General features: G+C 35.9%; 1 protein-coding gene across 13 annotated transcripts in view; it reads right to left on the bottom strand.

The window, feature by feature from the left end:
• Positions 1–20,513, bottom strand: part of Lar (tyrosine-protein phosphatase Lar) — a 781,775-nt gene that overhangs the window by 602,549 nt on the left and 158,713 nt on the right. For 2 of the 13 annotated variants that reach the window (XM_070107010.1, XM_070107012.1), the window contains one exon: positions 17,340–17,371. The exons of 10 other annotated variants lie outside the window; for them this stretch is intronic. The gene's annotated coding sequence lies outside the window, so the exon portion shown is untranslated. Of the gene's footprint in view, positions 1–17,339; positions 17,384–20,513 lie in introns of those variants that run through there. One more of the 13 variants, XM_070107009.1, reaches the window with a different exon arrangement.

The following is a 20,513-nucleotide window of genomic DNA, read 5'->3' as shown; positions in this document are numbered from 1 at the left end:
TTTCAAACGGTACGCCGCCTCATGTTTCACGTCTAAATATGGACACATTGCATGCAGAGTTTGGCGACTCTTATATTTTGTTCGAGTTATAAATGACATAAAGTTATCTGCATAGCAAAAAACAGAACCCATTTTGACCATATTTGATTAATTTTGTTTCATTTTAACATCACGTCGTTCTTGTTGTTAGAACAACAGAACAACTCTAGAGCATGCAGACTATATCAGGATTATTTATTAAAAAAACAAAGAGATGATTCGATTGTTGATTAATTATCGATATAACGAAAGGATCTTTGTGCTTAAAGCTTAAATGAAGCATTCTAATCTAGTATTAAAAAAATGGAAAAATTGTGTGACTTGTATATAATCGTTTTAAAGTTTCATATTTCTTTGAATTCTTCGAAACTGATTTGACTAGACAGAAGGTCAAATCGAAAACTTGAAATATTGTGCAATATATATAGTATAAAGTATATAGTATATGACAATATATTCAATATAAGCAGCGGAATATATCGCAACCTAACACAATTTAGAAGCTTTCGTCTGAGCTAGGAGCAGGAAACTGTTAAGCTCTTTTCTTCGAGTGCACAGAATTTGAGTTATTTCAAAACTGAAGATCAGCAAGTAAGCTTGCTTTAATTCATAGTGTATAATTCGATGTATAACTGAACGAAACTGTTACTCCAAGTTTTTCCCCGCTTGAAAGCACACTTTATAATTGCGGTAGGCACGTATTAGACGCGACTTTATAGTGATAAAAATTCACTAAGAACCCAACGTTTTGCCATCGCAGCGATGATTCTCCAGAGTGTAGCTCATTGCAATCAGCATGTTAGTTGTAAACCGGCAAAAGATTCCGCGATGAGGGTAAGTCAAGCGGCAGTTAGCTTTTACCACACGTAACATTACTTAATTAGCATAAAAGCCATATTTGTATATGTAGAAACATATGGACAAAGTGTTACATGCTAAATGGCTAGCACTGCTGTCAAATGTTAGCAGCGAATAGCCGGGTGGTACACCCGATCAAACGCGAGGTTGACTTAATCCATACACAAAAGACACTTTTGTGCGATGAGAAAAACAAAATGTAGCAGTCAAGGGAATCGGCAACACTAATTTATAAACACATACCTGCGGCAGATGCCACAGCAAAAGCGCATCATATATGCTGAATTCGCACAACCAGCAGTTACTCTTTTCTCAGCTAGCAACAGTTTTGTGCTTTTTTGCTGTTTCCGCCTCAAAAAGCACGAGCAAAAGCCGCGTACCGATTATACATACATAGATACCATAGACACATGTAAGGTTGTTAGAAAGAGCGACACAGCGCAACAGAGCTGTTAGTCCCATGAGAGGCACAAGCAGAAGCAGAGTACCGCTGTTAGGTACGCGCCCGTGAAGCTAAGTCGGCAGGCGAAGAGGGTTGCTTTGCTATTTAATATACCTATGCTAAAGGCCGGCAAGCAGGAAGAGTATAGGTAAGAGGTAAGTAAGGATATACATAAAAATGTTATAACTCCCTGAACACAACAAACAAACGAATGAAGTAAAAATCACGAACTGCAACAAAATATTGCAACTTTTTCGTGGTTATTTGTCGCAGTTTATGCGGTAGTTAAGTTGCAGGAATGCATTTTTGTGTATTTGGGGAAAAAAGGCTAATGTTTATCACAGTGACAAACGATGGCCCTCAGGGCGAAACATAATTTGTTTCCGGATTTTACTCCTATTCGAGTGAAGTGAAATGGAGTTTGATACAGTGCATTTAACGTCAAGTTAAAGAAGATATAAAAGGCAAGGATATTATATAAGGATAATCAAAATAAGTCGAGCAAAATATGTTTAAAATGTTATTTATAAAAAGGAATAAATTGTGTATATAGGTATGGAATACAAACTAGAAAATAAAGTTTTAAAAGAGTTAATAAAAAGAAAAGCGTGAGAGAGAGGGTATTGAGGTATGCAAAGGTAGGAATGATACTCGAAAATTTTATCAGAAAGTTTTGCGTCTGACTCAAGGTGTTAAATCCGGAGCATTGGGCTATATAGATGAAAACGGCGATCACTGCTACTGAAAATGTGGAAGCAAAACGTTTCTGACTTGCTTTCGGGCGATGACGACTCAAATCCCGCCTGTGGAAAAGTCGAGAGTTTTGAGTCGAGAACGCTGGTAATGATATACCGATTCCTAGTAAGAACAACCAAGCGGCAAGTGCAGACAGCAGACGCCGGAGATGTGTTGGTAGGGAGCATGCATCAGCTCATCTGCAAAATATGTCTCAGGGAAAGCATGACCAACGAGTTCAGTACACTGTGCCTTCTCTTAAAGAAAGGCGATCCTACGATCTGCGGCAACTATCGAGGAATAAGTCTGGTACCCATCGGTTACAAGGTCCTTTCGAGTATAATGTGTGAAACACAGAAGCCGCTTGCCAAACAAACTGATTGAACCTTTATACTTTGTGGTTTCACTACCAAGCAAATATTCACAGTGCGCCCAATCTTGGAAAAGGCCTGAGAATATGAAATCGACACCCCTTGTCTATTCGTCGATTACGAGGCAGCTTTTGATAGCCCGATAGAGGATTGTGTATATGACGAATTGTCGGAGTTTAGTGTACCTGCAAAATTAATACGCCTTTGCAGAATGACGTGGGACAACACCCGCATCGCCATCACAGTATGAACGGGCCTTTTCGAACCGTTTGATTCCAGCCGAGGTTTCAGACAGCGCGATCCCTTATCTTGTGAGCTCTTCAACTTCGACATTTAGATTATTCTACGCAGCACAGGTTGGGCACGATATTTTACCATTGTGTCCAGCTGCTCGCCTATGCCGACGACATGGATATAATTAAGCTTAGTACAAAAGCTGTTTACGAAGCTTTTGTGGCTAAGGCCAGATGGCTTTTGGCAAAATGAGTATGGGGGTTAATGAGGGCAAGGCGAAATATACGCTAGCTACCAGCAGGAATGTGAAAGAGAATACGCTAGTAGCTTAGACATACCATATATTTTAGAAACAGTCAAGGACTTCGCTTATCTTCCAATCGTATCTTATCTTCAAACCGTCAACGCAATATTGATAACAGCTTATTACGTACTCAGTAAGCAACTAAGATGTAACGCCATCTCTCTACAGACAATATTAACAATCTACAAGCCGCTCATATTACCCGTGCTTTGGTATGGAAGAGATGCATGGACGATGTCAAAAGTAACGAGCTGGCGCTTGGAGTGTTCGATAGCAAAGCCCATCGCAAGTTTCTTGGCACATTACGTCTTGGCGACGATTATCGTATTCGGACAAACGACAAGGTGTTTGAGCTTTCCGACGATATTGACATTGTCCAGCGAATAAAGATCCAGCGGCTACACCGGCTAGATCATATTGTGAGGTCGCAGGTATTAATTAAATAATTATAACACACCAATACTCTCCAAAAATTGGTATAAAATAAGTGATATATTATACAATAAAAACGATTTTAGTACATAATCACCAATATTATTGGCTGACTATTGAAGTCAGCAACCTTTACTAAACACAATATATTAGCATGCTGTGAATATTTTATAGCAACATTTTATAGCAACAGATTCAAAATTACAAACAACCAAGACACAAACCACTCGACAAAAAAACAAATGGAATTGAGAGAAAAGCAAGGAAACATATACTACAAACAGTTATTAAAGATAAATAGTACGCAATGTATATGCATGTATAGAAGATATTCATAAGCTTCGAATGTGTAAAAGTTACTGCAACGCAAGTTATGGTATATTTGGAAAGCTCTGCTAAATAAGCTTCAACCATTCTCACCAATAAAGCTTACCAGCTTAATGGGAGCTTTGGAAGGTTATGAAATATTAACTATGCTTTTGTCAAAAGCTCTAAAGAAAAAGAACTTTTCACGTAAAAGCTTGGAAAAGTGTTTACATTTGTTATACGTAATAAATATAAAATGTTAGAAATTACAATACATACATATATAAAGTGCTATAACAATTAATCACTATAAAAAGTTTTTGGGAACGGATGAAACAACTTTTATTATTTTAAACGGACTGTTTTTTGCGTTGTCGGATACCGTTTGTGCCTCGAAAATTATTTAATTATATTCTTCACAAAATTTACTAGGTATTCTAAAAATATGCCCTTCAAATTTTAAAACACAAATCGCCTTTTTTTAGCCTATCGGGCCAGGTAAGTCAGTTAGACTAAAAAGGAACTTCTGGTTAAGAACTTGTTTTACATAAGTAATCTTTATAAAACCCTAAAAAAATGGAATTTTGATAAGATTTTAAACAACACATTAAGACAATGAACAATGAGGTAATTACTTATATCAACTCATAATGACAAAGAAAAGGGCTTTAAAAATCATATACCTTCTGCTCAACGCAAAACGAGACTTTATCCATAACTCGACAAGGACATGACATATGGACATACTTTTTTTTGCTTAGGTTGGCAGGACTGTTATACGTTTACATGTCAAATTTGAGCGCGATCTGTCACATAGTTTTTTTTTTAAGGCACTATAAACAAGTCAACCTCGAATGTGTTTTTCAAATTTTACTATGGAAATTAACGTTGAGCAAAAAGTGTTTGTTTGAAATTTTGTTATTCCAATGGAATAAGTGCGACGGACGCAATGAAAATGTTGCAGAAGGCATATGGGGAGTCTTGCCTATCACGTGCACGTATTTTTGATTGGTATAAGTCGTTCAAGGACGGCCGTACATAGCTGGAGAACTTGCCCCATGATCGTCGTCCAACAACGTCAATAAAGGAAGAAAACGTCGAAAAAGTACAGAAAATTGTGTTGGAAAATCGTCGTGTGACTGAAAGAGAGATAGCTAGTGAGCTCAACATATCAAATGGATCCGCTCATAGCATTATTCACGATGTTTTGGGCATGAGACGTGTGTCTGCTCGACTTGTTCCAAAATCCAGCTCATACGTCTCGTCTTGTACGCGATTATTTGACCAAAAACAACGTAAATATTGTTCCGCAAGCACCGTATTCACCCGACATGGCACCGTGTGACTTTTTTCTTTTCCCTAAACTCAAATTGCCGCTTCGTGGAAAACATTTTCAGTCGATTGAAGTCATAAAAGAGAATTCGAAGAAGGAACTGAATACCTAAAGCGGCCTACCAGAAGTGTTAGGAAGATCGGAAAAAAAGGTGGCATATGTGTATCGCCTCTAATGGTGACTATTTTGAAGGGGATTTCTGTTGTTTGAGCCAGTCTCGTTTATATTTGAGCAGAAGGTATAATAAAGTAGTGCTCAATAAGAGATGTCTCTATCCACTTATAGCGGATCTGTCTGCCCCCCCTAGAATCTGTGTAGAAGTTGGCGATCTAAAATTAAGTAGAAGAGCGCACTATAGCATATAACTAATACTACTACCAAAATTTTGCTTGTGTTCCTCTTTGAGCAAAGAACGTACAAACTGACCAACAAATACCACCGCGTCGGTTTGGTATAGTATCCAGCCGAAAACTAATTCACAAACGGACTTTGAGTGAATGTTTTTCATATAAAATAATATACAAAGGAATAGCAAGTTTTTAAATTCACAAACAAAGTAAACACGCGAAAACAGAAGACAGCAACAGAAATGTTGAGAAAATCTCGCAGCCGGATGAGAATATCATGGGAAAATCAAAAATTCGCGAAAGAATACAGAATACAATACAAATAATCGCGTGCTCCCTCGCTAAAACACACACACACACAGTGTCATCTAAAAGAGTTATCCGTCAATGGCAAAGCTTGCAGTGTATACTTTTTCGATTATTGCGTGACCCAGAAAACTAGGAAGCAGCAGTCAAAAAAACCAAAAACAAAACACAGTAAACAACACAGAAGAATATGAAAGTGGCGAAAAAAATTTTTTAAATAATGGAAGAAAAAGTGAGAAGAACGTAGCGCCACCTATTATGCGAGCGCGGCAAGTCAGGAAGACGAATTTCGCACGAACAAATGCAACAAATACTACACCATCAAAGGTTGCCGGCATGGTTGAAGTGCAGGAATATGAATGAATGAATGAATCAACGAAATATAGACAAAGTTTTTAGATATGCAACTACCACACATACTTGTTGAAGCCGCTACACATATATACAATATACCTATATATACTCGTATATAAGTATCTCCAGGTCCACCACTCATCTCCAGCCAGTGGCAGCTAAAAAGCGAAAAAAGCAGTTTTGCTTCATTTGTTGCCGCTGTTTTGGTTGTTTTAGTGAAACTAATTGAGTTGATGCCATTTCGTGAAAAGTTTGACAAGGACATATGAATGCCGTAGTTTATGAAAAGTGTATTTACTATTCTCCAAACCGGATGCAGGAACCGTTAGTTGCGCGCAACGAACGGCAGGCAAAATGTTGGTAGTAAACGAGTTTAGAGATGGATTTTTGTCGGAAATAAGTAAATAAATTGGAATAAGAAATAGCATGCTAGGAATTTTATGAATGCTAATAGAGCTTTGCGAATGAATAACCGCGGCACTTGTGACCCGAAAGAATTATTTAACCTTTAAGCTAGCAAGCAGAAGAAGCCCAGCATCTAAAGTAAGTCCTATGAACTTATTTTTTTTTCAAAAAGAGCAAATCAAATTAGAGACTTCGACCATGATCCCGGAGCGAATTTTAACATGTAAGCCAAAAAGCCTAGAAAAAGTCAAAAATCTACCAAGTCTCCCAGAAAACCGACTCAAATAGACCAGTATTTCCTTTATGTTACTATTATACCAGCTGATCACATTTGTCTCGAACTGACACAAAAAAAATTACGTTCTCTCCGATGCCAAAACGACGTCTTTCGGCATTGTGTCTTTAATTTTTGGGATGCTATCGTCATTAAAAGAGTCAGATGGACGACTCGTCTAAGGCAAGTTTTCGATGACTTCACGACCTTCACTGAAACTTCAGAAACAGGTACTTGTGTTCGGGATAAAGTATACTCTCCAAAATACTTCTGCAGCATTTTCAATTATTCCATTGGAAACAAGAACTTTCGGGAAAACCAGCCAGTTAATTTTTTTTTTCATGGTAAAAATCTTGTACCAATCTCGGCAAAAAATTTTATCGGTTCGGTCAAATTTGGCATATTCACTCCTTATCTCTCAAATTGAACCCTAAATCGAATCATATTTTGATGGAAAGACTAACACGAAGAGAGTGTGAAGAAATAAACTCAATATAATATTTACTATCCAGCCAATACCAGAACCATATACCAGAGAGAAATTTACAGAGTACGAACGGAGTTTCTTTTTCAGGATTTTTAGGCGGCAGTAACATAAAGCTGTGGAAGCTAGTCATCGACTGAATCTAGAAACGTCAGAATAAGTCTCTACAGAAATATGTTTGGTAAAATAATAGGACTTGAACTTAGTTGCATTGTTCATCTTAAACATTGGAGCTTTTTTGACGAGCACTCAAAAGATTCTTATATAAAATTCATGATGAGTCTAAATTCAAATCCTAGATCAGCTCATGTCAAAACTGAAGCACTACCACGACTGTTGGTAGATCTCAAAGCACGAATTTAATCTCTAAAATCGGAACTTTTCTGAAAATACCGAATTGGGTTCGATTTATTACGAAGTAATTCATGCAAATAGTTTACAAGCAAACGAGAAAATACTGGAATAACCAAGATGTTCTTAGCTCGAGAACATAGAATCTGACAAATAGACTCAGTAAAAAGCATACATACGCACAGAACCACAAACTTTGCTGAGCAGCAGTAAACTTCGATTATTGTTTTCTATGCGAGTGTCCAGCTTTTTGCGCCTACTGAGCACTACCTCTGTAGTGGATATCCAAACTCTATCAAACATCTAGTAAAGTTTTAAGTGTGAATACTAGGACTGAAGAACTTTCTTGCAACAATGGAAGACGTCTTTGAGAACCGAGAAAGCAGAACTCACACCCGTTAACTAATCGCTTTCAACTAGTGTTGCCAGAGAAATACCACGCTTACAAGAAGAATCAAGAAGGTATAATGAACATTTTGAAGAACTCAAATCTAAACTTTGTTGAAAGTACACACATACATCCTTTCATACGCACACATTAACTGTTATAGCAGTTGCTGAACCGCAACTTTGTGTCAACTGCACTTTCCACTAATTTTTACTACTTCTGCCGCCTCTACTCGGTTACTCACTTTGCTTCTGCATCATTTCTCTCGCATTTTTCTTCATCACTCGACACACATAAAAGCTCCTACTGGTGCGTTAGAACCATGCTCTCGGGTGACAGTTGGCTGCAGTGACACATATAATGCAATTATACCCATAGCAACTTCTTCTTCTGTTCTTTTTTTGTTTTTTTTTTGTTACTCGTCCTTAGTGAACGAATATGGTTGACCAGAGTTGTGCTTAAACAGCGTGCAAGCAAAAGAACAGAGATAAGCAAAGCGAAGAGAAAATCGATGAAATATGAAAGCCTTAAAACTTGTTCGGGAAAAAAAACAACAAACTTTGGAGTACTTGAAAAGTTTGCGAAGCATTAAAGTAGTCGAAAAGAGTTGTGCGATAGCAAATAAGGAAGATGGTTGAAGCGAATAATAGCTGTGGTAGGATGGAGGTTAAGTGCTGTTCATACTTTTCTTTTTTCTCTTTCGTATTATACGAGATATTTATACGACTTTTATTTAAAATTATCGCAGAAGACATCAAGGGGTTTTTTATAATTTTCATATCGATAATATTCAAAAGATAGCCATATAAAGTAAAACATAAAAAAAAAACATTAACTTTGCATGTCATTTTCGCATAAAACGTTTACTCAGCTCTTTTTGATCTCAATAAATTGTTGGTTAGTGGCACGAGTAAGCTTACCAACAGCAGATATTACAGTGTCTGATGAAATTTTAGTGAGCCAGATCAATACCCAACTATTCAAGATGAAATAAAATGAACTAAATAAAGCTCCCAAGTCCTCTTTTCTTGGAGATACGATTTCATTGGTGATTTAGGCGACTTGAACAACTCGGTGGTCCAGTATCCACATGGTATACTGTAGGAGCTATCAAACACTTAGAGACATTCTAAGCTTTGAGGGAGATGGCAAGCATTGCTGAAAATGTCAAGTGACAAGAGAGTAGTTCAGCTCGTATCGTACTCGTATAACTTGGATGTTATGGGTGAAAAACCTCAAGGTCAACTGATGAAAACAACCATTGCTTCATTAATCTACTTGAGCGCTCTAAAGCGACCAGATATCAGAACGAATTATCCAAGTAGAGGTACCTTTTTCAATAGCCCTATATAGCCGCTGTAGCTGAGAGTGTGCACGAAGACCGTGGAGAATCGATTCGGCGCCATTCGCAGCAATTCGCACTGACATATGCAACGATTTGGCGCATTTTTCGTCGAGATCTTAATTTTAATAATTGAAAGCGTACAAAATACAGCTTGTGCAAGTACTGAAGCCGCTCGACCTTTCCAAACGACATCATTTCGCTCTATGGGCTCTTGAAAAGTTCCAAAAAGATCCGACGTTTTCGTGCCCAATTTTGTCCAGCGATGAGGCCGATTTCTGGCTCAATGGGTACGTCAACAAGCAAAATTGTCGCATTTGTTGAAGAGGTTCAAGAGCTGCCTAAATTAGCTGTGATAGATTTCTCTTCTGAAAAACCAATGGCCAGAACTTTGATGAGTTAAAAAAGTGTCATTTTTGTATAGCGAAATCTTGCTAAACCTAATAGATTAGTGAGATAATCTACTCAACAGTCTAAATCTTGTGATTAGGCGTTGGTCGGATAAAATGCCAAAGGTTTAGTTAGTTGAGAAAAGCTCATCAATTTTGAAAAGTGCGTCAATTTAAAGTTCCCTCTACGCTTTTTTTGAAGGATGCAATTTCAAAAATAACGTTAAAAGTACTCCATTTATTGGTCCATAAAAAATTAAAATGCCATAAAACAAATTAGTTTGGCACGAAATAAAAATTAGTGTTCGCAAAGTCATTCGCACAGTCTCAGTCACAGCAGCGCCACGTTATAATGGGTGTAAATTTTAAACCAAAGAACGCCATTCCCGCCACCAACGCAGGAACTTTACAAGCAATGACCAGCGCACGTGTCCATGCATAAAATATTAATTGTAATTAAGTGCAGGTAATTTGTATTAAAATGGTCGTATATTATGTGCTCAATTTGACTAACCAAGCGGTGACTAGTGAGCAGTGAGCGTTGAGCAGCAAACAGCCAGGCGTTCCGCAAGGTGTTGTAGCCAACGGTCATAGCTGCCGCAGGGCCACAGTCGGTGCAGCCAACAGCGCTTTAAAATGTAGTGCAATTACGTCGCGTGTTAATTAGGTCAAATAATAAAAACTTTCGGAGTTCACCTGTAATTTTTGCTTACTTCGTTTTAGCGGAAAAAGTTAGTGAAAAATTCCAATATGAAAATTAAGTGGAAAGTTTAGCTTGTTTTTTAGCAGAGTACGCGAAATGTGGAGTAAGTGATAACGAACATTTTTATTGGGTTAAAAAAGTTAGTTTTAATTAAATATTGCACTAAAATATTATACGAATTCTACTTACTTTTTGGGTAGTTTAGGAACATTAATTATGGCAATTATTGAATTCGCTCAATTAAAATAAGCTTTTACATTCTTAATTGAGCAATTCAAAGAAGAAAGAAATAAAACGTTAATTGCTCTCAATTTACTATAGAATGAAACTATTAACTAAGTGCTCAATTCAATTGATATTTAATGAAACAATTAGCTAATCGCTCAATTAGTATTTAATTTACACTAAATTGAGAGATATTTTTAAAATTCCTAACTACTCTCAATTTGTTATACAATGAAACAACTAGCTAAATGCCTCTAAAATACTCTAAATATCTATACAATGAAATAATTGGCTAATTGTGCAATTAATATTTAATTTATATTAAATTAAATAAACTGTAACCATACCAGCCTGTTAAGTATGAAGCAATGAAAACATGTACATACCATACATAAATGCCCCACTTCGAACACCTAGCATTAAGGCGAGACAAACCTTGCTAAGAGCACGTAATTCAGAGGACTTCTTGCGAGCCAAAAGAATATGGCTGCAGTACAAGATCTGGTTGTTTATCAGTGCCTGCCAAGCTCACGGCAGGTGCATTGATCTAAAGCTAGAGTACAAGTGGGAGCGAAGTACCGTCTCATTTCAGATGGAATTGCGATCAGTGTGTCCTCTAGTAAGGGTGCTCACTAGCGTGGTCCAACGCTCCTTAACTAGTTTTGAGCGCACTGTCAGCGCGCTCGAGGCCCGTATTGCTGCTCTATTTCGGGGTAAATGCATACCTTTATGAAGAAAACTACACTTAGGAGCAATACATTTATTTCTAGCTTGATGGAAGCCACCGCCGCGTGAAACACACTGCAGTGGTCTAGTACTTTGAGGTTACAGTTGATAGTGAGCTACCGAAAGAGGGCCCACCCTTCACCTCTGTTTCCATTCAGACTTCGCCCAGTCCACGTATCCCTAGAAGGTCCTAGAGCGGGTTTCGCGATGCAGTGGTAAAATTTTAAGGGGTGGAATTTCAAATGTGCACAACTTATCTGAGTTTAATAGCAGTCTGTGCCGAAATCCATCTGCCAGCTATGTCTACAGGTGCTAGATTGAAGATTAACCCCGAAATAATATTTTGCGACCCCTCTATGTTCTTAATAAATAATAAAATATATAAAAATAATAAAATCGGTAAAAAATTTTCAAATAGTTCGCACTCATAAAAATCTCTATTTTCTAATCCTGGAAAAATTCAACGATATTTTTACTGTGCGCAAGTCATCGGGAGTGGTAATATAGGGCTTCGCGCAGCTTGTTTTCCATTTTCTTGTACTTTTACGTCTTTAGAAAAGAAGAATTGCAACGGAGTATATCTCTTACTCTCTCTCTCTCTCGCTTCACATGTCAATCATACACAAAATCTTTCAACATCATATATAGCTTGGAGACTAAGCTAAGGTTCTTTCTTATTTGGAGGGACCACATTATTTTGGCTCTACAAGGGATGAACTTTCATAGAATTATTTTTATTTAGCGCACTACTTCTTCTAAAAATCGTTTCTTAAATGGCAGAATCACACTATCCTGGCTCGATAGGGGGTCAACTTTTAAGAAAGCGCTTATATATCGCTATCTCTTTCCTCGCAAACATTTGCTGCTTACGGTAAAAATGTTTCGCTGGGCAAACGTTAACTACTTACTACTTGCTCTTAAAGCAAGCTGGATACCTAAAAGTAACGCAAACACGGTTCTACAAAATACAAACTTTTACGCTGACGGAAGAGTTCAAATTGATTGACAACATGTAACTGTAACCTTATAAGCGGAAACTTAAAATTGATACCAGATATTGAAGTGGCTTATGAAACAACTCAATTTTCGAACTAGCCAACTTTGATGACCAACCAATATCAGCAGACGCGAAAAAACATCACGTTCGACCGCTTAAAAGCCGCATTCATCACTCAGCGAACAAGTCGGTAAGTAAATATGGCGATGGGCTATTAAATTGCAGTAAAATTGAAAAATGTAAAGTAGTTACAATGCAACAGCCGACCGTTCAGCCGAGCTATGGACCAATTGCCGCGCGACCCATGTGACCATATCCACTAATTCAATCAACGCCACAACTGATGGAGGGGTAATTGTGAAAGCAAGCGAGCGAGCGAGCGAGGAAGCGTTGTTGTTATTGCTATTGTAACAGTTGACTTTAAAGTTGTTGCATGTGTAACTTGTAGGTCAACGTTACGACAGCGACAGCGCCATCTGTTGCATTGCTACGGCAAGGCTATAGGAGTATGGCTGATGTTGCATGTTGCTGTAATTCATTAATTTTTGTGGGGCAAACACGAAGTAAATTCATTAGCATTTCTGCAGCAGCAATCGCAATAAGAACGCAGCAGCAACCACAACAACAATAGCTATAGCTATAATAACAACAACAAATATAGCAATAGCGACAACAACTAATGGCGAAATACCAACTGAACTGTCGCCAACAATCAGCGCAACAACTGCAAACAGTAATGCCATGCCAAATGGATTGTGGCAAGTGGCTTTGCAGTGGCAAGTAAACAATTTTTGCAACATTTCACTTCATTTCCATTTTTGAAATTTCAATTTGCAATGCGATTTATGAGGCGGTAATGGCGGTTAACTGCAAATGCTAGGCACCGATGCGGCCACAGAACAACAGAGCGGTGGCAGTGGAGAGGGCGACGACGGTGTGGCACGCCATGGCATTTATGAATGCATTCATCAGGCATTTAAGCATAAAACTGGTATGCGCAATGAGAGAGGAAAATTATGTAAAAATTACGCGAAAAGACACAAACACGACAACCACGCATGCACACACACACACGAACACTCATACGAAGGCAATCGCATACCACACGCACGCAATTCAGGCGACGGATTACAAGTGCAACACTGCATAAGCTCGCTTACTAACACCCACACACAAGCGCATACATAACACATACATATGCATGTGGCTTTCGTTGAGGGTCCTTGAGCTCGCTTGCATGTGACGCATTGCCACTGCAACTCTTTTGTCCGTTTGTTGTTCGTGTGGCAAGTAAAATTTTGCAATCTGATGTTACACATTTGCTGGCATTGCATATGCAAGCGTGTGTGCGTATGTGTCTTTGTGCATGCTCAATTCAGCTTTCACTGCGTGTTGCAGTTACGCAAGCCCTTCGACACCACCTACCGACACATGCACATATGTACAATGTATGTATAACTGCCCCATAAATGCATACATGCAAGCTTATAAGCAGCGCGCCGTTTACATAAACGCAATGGCAACAGTTTATACGCGACGCAACACCATTGCAATTGTGGTTTTTGGCAGTTGCAATTGCAATAACAGCAACCCTGTATGCGCCGGAAAGCGCAACACTTATGTAAGACACGGTTTTTGGTGGGCTGCTACTTAGAAAACTTAACGTTGGATTGGTTTCGTGTCATATTTGTAAGCCTATTACAGTCTTAGATGTGCTAGAATCTTCGTTCTGTCGAGAGATTATAATATTAGCGGCAAGCTTTGGCTATTGCTCTTCAGTGAATTAATACACTGTTTTTTAATTATATTAAAATTAGTTAATTTCTTTTAATGTAATCAAAATTATTTCATTAATTTTTGCTAATTTAATAATTTTTTTTAATTTATTTAAAAATATTAAAATTAGTTAATATAATATTTTAATGTAATTAAAATAATTTCATTAATTTTTTTAAATTTAATTAAAATTAGTTAAATAATTTTTTTAAAAATATTAAAATTAATTAATTTCTTTTAATGTAATTAAAATTATTTCATTAATTTTTTTTTAAATTTAATTAATATTAGTTAATTAATTTATTTAATTTATTTAAAAATATTAAAATTAGTTAATATAAGATTTTAATGTAATTAAAATTATTTCATAAATTTGTTTAAATTTAATTAAAATTAGTTAAATAATTTTTTTAATTTAATTTAAAAATTTTTTGGTTTCAATTAGTTATTTTTTCTTATTTGTATTGCATAATTTTTTTTTTGTTAATTCTTTTAGACATTTTTAAACAGATATTAAGTTTTAATTATTTTTTTTTTAAATTTAATTAAAATTAGTTAATTAATTTTATTGAATGTATTTAAAAATATTAATATTAGTTAATATAATATTTTAAGGTAATTAAAATAATTTCATTAATTTTTTTTAATTTAATTAAAATTAGTTAAATAATTTTTTTTAATTTAATTTAACAATTTTTTGGTTTAATTTAGTTATTTTTTCTTATTCGTATTGCATAATTTTTTTTGTTTATTCTTTTAGACATTTTTAAACAGATATTAAGTTTTCCAGGAAGTTTAGAATACCCTGAAGGAAATGTCAGAAAAGAAATAAAGCGATCAGCGTAATAATTGTGTTCATTAAGCCCTCTCCTTCGGCCTGTCCGTGTATATAGACGGGAACTGGTCCCTCAGTTTTCGAGATATTAACCTAAAATTTTCCGCAGACCCTTTTCTCACTAAGAAGCTGCTCATTTGTCGAAAACGCCGATATCGGCAAATAATAGCATATAGCTGCCATACAAACTAACCGATCCAACTCAAGTCCTTGTATGGAAAACTATTTTATTTGACGAGGTATCTTCACGAAATTTGGCATAAATAATTATCCGAGGCATCGCTATAGTTTCCAAAAGAAATTATTTAGATCGGACTACTATAGCTACAGCTAAATCTGCCATACAGACTGACCGATCAAATTCAAAATAAATATTTTTTATACTCTTTTACGTTATAAAGACATGTACCTGTGAATGGTATTATAGCTTCGGTGCAGGCATAATTTTAATTTTAGTATATTTAAATTTGTATTATATATTTTGGAAACTAATTAATTTTTTATTATACTAAATTTTTTTAATTTTTTTAGTATAATATAATATAGATATAAATTTGAGTTATTATTTCTTATTAGAGCTCTTAACTATTTAGATATTGATTTTTCATTATACTTTTTTCATAAACTTAAAAAATATAATCAAATTTAAATTTATGGTATCTGTTTTATAATTTGCCAAATATTTGGAAAAATATTTATATATTTTTAATTATTTTTAGATGTAAGTTTTTTTTTTATTTTACTTTTTAGTTTTACTTTCAATATTCACAATATTTTTTTTTTTCATTAATCGATAATTATTTCGGCCTTTTGAATTCCAATTGTATTATACAATTTCAAATAGGAAACCACTTTCCGAAAATTCGATAACAATGCAATCGATCGGATTATCGCTTTGCTTAAGATATGCCAAAAATTTATTGTAAAAACATCGATCCTACAAACTAAAATTTTTAAATTGCTACCATTTCTCTATGAAAACCGCAAATTAATATCAATAGGATCAATTTAGTATAATATTTAGGCAACCGTTATATAAGAAGAAAACCCTATACGAAGTGAGAATGAAATTTTAGCAGACTAATGTTCAAATATGGTTATACAAATTACTCGAGTATTTTTTTACATTTTTGTTAATCTAGAAATAAATGTGTGTTGTATATTTATTTATATTTGAGGCAACATGGTAACTCAGCCGGACCAAATATCGAGAAAAAACACCACGTCAAAATTCAAAACTACAAGCATTACAACATAAAAATCTGGCACACTTTCGCTTCTCGCGGAAAAATTAACAGAATGTAGCTTAAAAAAATGCAAATTATTTTAGCATACTCGAGAGCCGCACCGCTTCGCTACTGCCCTTGCTGTTGGCGTTGGTATTTGTTGTATTTCACAACGGACACAGTTGTTGTAATTTGCGCATTACAAGGCTACTCTAACGGGCCTTTTTTGTCATATTATTCGCTCAACTGAAATATGAAGAGCGCTTCACAGTAATTTTCGGCATATTTTGATTATTATGCGCCTTTTTTGCGTAAAAATAATTTGGAGTTGTTGTTTTTTCAAAAGTGTAAGGTTTCGCATTGTAATACAAAATTCAAGGATAATATTGCGAGTTTGGTGTTACAACCGCATTTCGTTTGTATGTATGTATATATTATATGTCAAAAATAAATTTGGGTAGGATTTAAGTAATGGTTTGGTTTTATGTTACGAATATATGTATATATCCCGCCCTGAATATTTCAAGGTATTTCGAGAAATTAATTAGTTGTTGACAGAAAGCAGAGATGTGAAAATAATAGTAGAGCGCTTTTCTATTAATTTTCATATTTTGTATACTACCTAATTACAATTTCAAGCAAATACAAAATATTTAATAGAAATCATTTTAATATTATTATAAAAATATTTGAAGATTACAAAAAAAATGTTGCTGTTTAATCTTAAATATCTCCATTGTGTTAAAAGGCTTCGAGTTGATAATGACATATGATTTCAAGGACCTGACTTCGAAACAACAAAATTAAATCATTGATCACCGGTAGTGTGAACGGCAAAACTGAAAACACTTGGTAGTTCGGACCAGAATATCTTGCGGTTATCAACAAATATTATGACAAAGATTTAGTGAAACTGTGTCTATAAATAAATTCCTGCTTGTTTCAATCCGATCCCTTTTCTAAAATCATAACAATATTTCTAAAGTGACCTTAGAAATTTACATATGTATCCAAAGTGTTTCGACGAGCAAGAAAGATTTCAAGTAACATACATATATCTAAGCAATAAAACAGCGAGGATATCGTGACTAAAGTTAGAAAATTTTTTTCGAGAATAACGACAATTTAAATTCGTTTATAAACTTCGCGAAAGTTACCTGAAATAGTCCATATACTAAAATTGATGTACCTGAAAGTAAAAGAAACAAAGAATTTAAAAAAAATTAGTATGTAATTAATATATGAAAGATAGATTAATGTTGTAATGTAAGTATGGTCTGTATAATATTAAAAAAGAGCTGATGTTGAGTCTATCGATTTCTAGGGTTAAGTTGGGAAGCCTCGTTTTGAAGTCAAGTAAATTGGGATTACATACTATAAATATACTGAGCCGCGTTTCTGGATATTCAGTGTTTTTTGCTACATGAAAACATCTTTCACATTTGACAGGTATTGTTTTTCATACCGAAAAGCCTTTTTTACAATACATTCAGAATGCTTGGAACGTGGTAATTTTATTGGGAGTGATGAAAAAAGTTCCTAATCCTACTCTATAATTCTTGTAATCTTTTAAATATTATACCAACGGTTACTTCTCTAACGCATTAATGAAATTAAATTAGTTTGTAAGTTTTTTAATGCCGTCACCTTGCGCTCATCTCTAGTTGTTCTCTATTGGGTTGGAAATAATGTGCACGGTTATGATATCTCTCACTCTTGAACAATTTTCCCATCCTTTAGTTTTACTTTTTTTTATCTTTTCCTCAGTCCTCCTCATATTTCAGCCAAAACACCTGCAGATGTGGTAAAACTTTCGTCACCTGCATATTCCAATAATTTAAAAATTAGTTCGGTAGATATGAAGCGTCTTGATGCTTGCCACAAATCTCAAGCTGAAATCTGTACATCTGATTCTATCTCTTTATCTTTATATTTCTGTCATTATATTTGCGTGTTTCTTTTTTCTCTTTCTGCATCTTTTATTTCCTATTTCTCTCTTGTCTCTGCCGAGAAACATAAGTATTGCAAAGAACTCGGTATATTTCTTTAACTATCTATAGCTTTATTGGGTCTTTTAATGTCTTAATCTATTTGAGAAGTACAATAAATATCATTCAGCGCCGGTTGGGAATGCACATTGCTTTTACGATTTAACAGGGATGGGATATGGTTGAATAAACCTCCTATTTTGAAAGTGTAAATACATCCAAACCAACACTTCCCTAACCCGAGGTGTCGAGGTACCAGTGCTGATGGCTGAATGGTTAGCGAGCGGAATATAATAGCTGATCGCGAACGGTCTCCTCTGATAACCAGCCGAAGTCGGAGGTATTAAACGCCCTTTCTACACATAACGACCTAGTCGTGGGATTAAAAAGGAACACAACAAAACATAATAAAAACAAGTAAGGAAGGGCTAAGTTCGGATGTAACCGAACATTTTATACTCTCGCAAAGTCAAATGGTATACTCGTTTGAGATTTCTTTGTGGATTGACTGATATTTTCGGTAGAAGGTCAACTATAGGCACTGGGGTCCACATATTTAGTACTTAGGGGTTTGAACAGTTTTGGTTCGATTTAGACAATTTTTGGCCGCAAGGTGGCATACTTTAATTGCATTATTCACGCAAAGTTTTACCCCGATATAATCATTGTTACCTGATTTGCATAGTGGGAAGTGAAAGAATCAGATGGAATTGAAAATGGTGTTACATGGGAAGTAAGCGTGGTTGTAGTCCGATTTCGCCCATTTTCGCACTATGACATAGAAACATGAAAAGAACGTTATGCACCGAATTTGGTTGAAATCGGTTGAGCAGATCTAAAGATATGGGTTTTCACCTAAAAGTGGGCTGTGCCACGCCCACTGTCTAATTTTGAACGCGGTTCCTATAAAGTCATCTTATACCATCTTAGAGATAAAATTTAATGTCTCTAGCTTGTTTAGTGCTTGATTTATCGCGCTTTTAGTAGTTTTTAACAGTACAGTTATATGGGGAGTGGGCGGAGTTGCCACCCGATTTCAACTATTTTCACACCGTCAATAGAAGTGCTAAAAACATTTGCTTCTAGTGAATGTTGTTATTATAGCATTAGCGGTTTAGGAGATATGCACATTAAACCTATTAGAGGCGGGACCACGCCCACTTTTTAAAAAAAAGTTTTAACTGCAGATGCCCCTCCCTAATGTGATCCTGTGTACCAAATAACAGTCTTGTATCTTATAGCGGAGCTTAGTTATGGCAAGTTATTTGTTTTTGATTAATGGCGTTTTGTGGGCGTGGCAGTGGTCCGATTACGCCCATCTGCAATACCAACCGTCTCACGGTACCATGAAACATGTCTACCAAGTTTCATAAAGATATCTCAATTTTTACTCAAGTTAGAGCTTGCACGGACGGATGGACGGACGGACGGACGGACAGACAGTCACTCGGATTTCAACTCGTCTCTTCATCCTGATCATTTATATATATATAACCCTATATCTAACTCGATTAGTTTTAGGTGATACAAACAACCGTTAGGTGAACAAAACTATTATACTCTGTAGCAACAGGTTGCGAGAGTATAACAACTACCAATACATTTTGACAGAGACTACAATTTTACAACGGTATATGGGACTCCAGGACGCGAAACGAAGTCCGGCGAAGACACCATCCTCATCTCCAGCCAAGAGACGATTAGGAGTCCTCCCAGACGTACCAGATATAGTACGTCGGTGGAGACAGCAAAGAATCAGGCGGGCAGTAACAAAAGTACCCAAAGCGCAAATACAGAACCTCCTACCTACAAAGGGGGTATGAGTACCAACTTAAGTTCACGGACTGCGACAAATCTGTCTAAAAATCCCAAGCAATGGGGAATAGAGCAATACAGTGTAGCAGTAGCAAGGCACTTTAGTGAAGAAGTACAGACGAACATGGCTAAATCGACTCAGCTAGCCTCGCTGTCGAGTCTTCTACGTTTACTTCCGATTGTTACAAACTTCGTGGCAAACTTTATATATCCTGTTCAAGTTATACCAACGGTTTTGATTTACTAACAAGGCATGAGAGTTTTAAGAAATGTGATGAAAATTTCAAAATCTCTTGTTTCTTCAAATAAATATGCAGATAAAACTGCAAGCTTGTTAACTGTGAATACATTTTACAAAGCATTCACCACAAAGTGAACCAAAATACTACCACATAACAGGATATAAGACTATAAGAGGATATAATAAAAGGAATATACATATTGCCATAGAATTTCAACCGTGTTATGTTTCTAAAGGTATCTACAAGTGCAAACAAACTTGCCACACACCACAAATGTGATATTTCC

This window comes from Bactrocera oleae, chromosome 3, assembly GCF_042242935.1.
Source record: "Bactrocera oleae isolate idBacOlea1 chromosome 3, idBacOlea1, whole genome shotgun sequence".
Classification (NCBI taxonomy): domain Eukaryota; kingdom Metazoa; phylum Arthropoda; class Insecta; order Diptera; family Tephritidae; genus Bactrocera; species Bactrocera oleae.
This window is presented reverse-complemented; position numbering and strand designations above follow the sequence as displayed.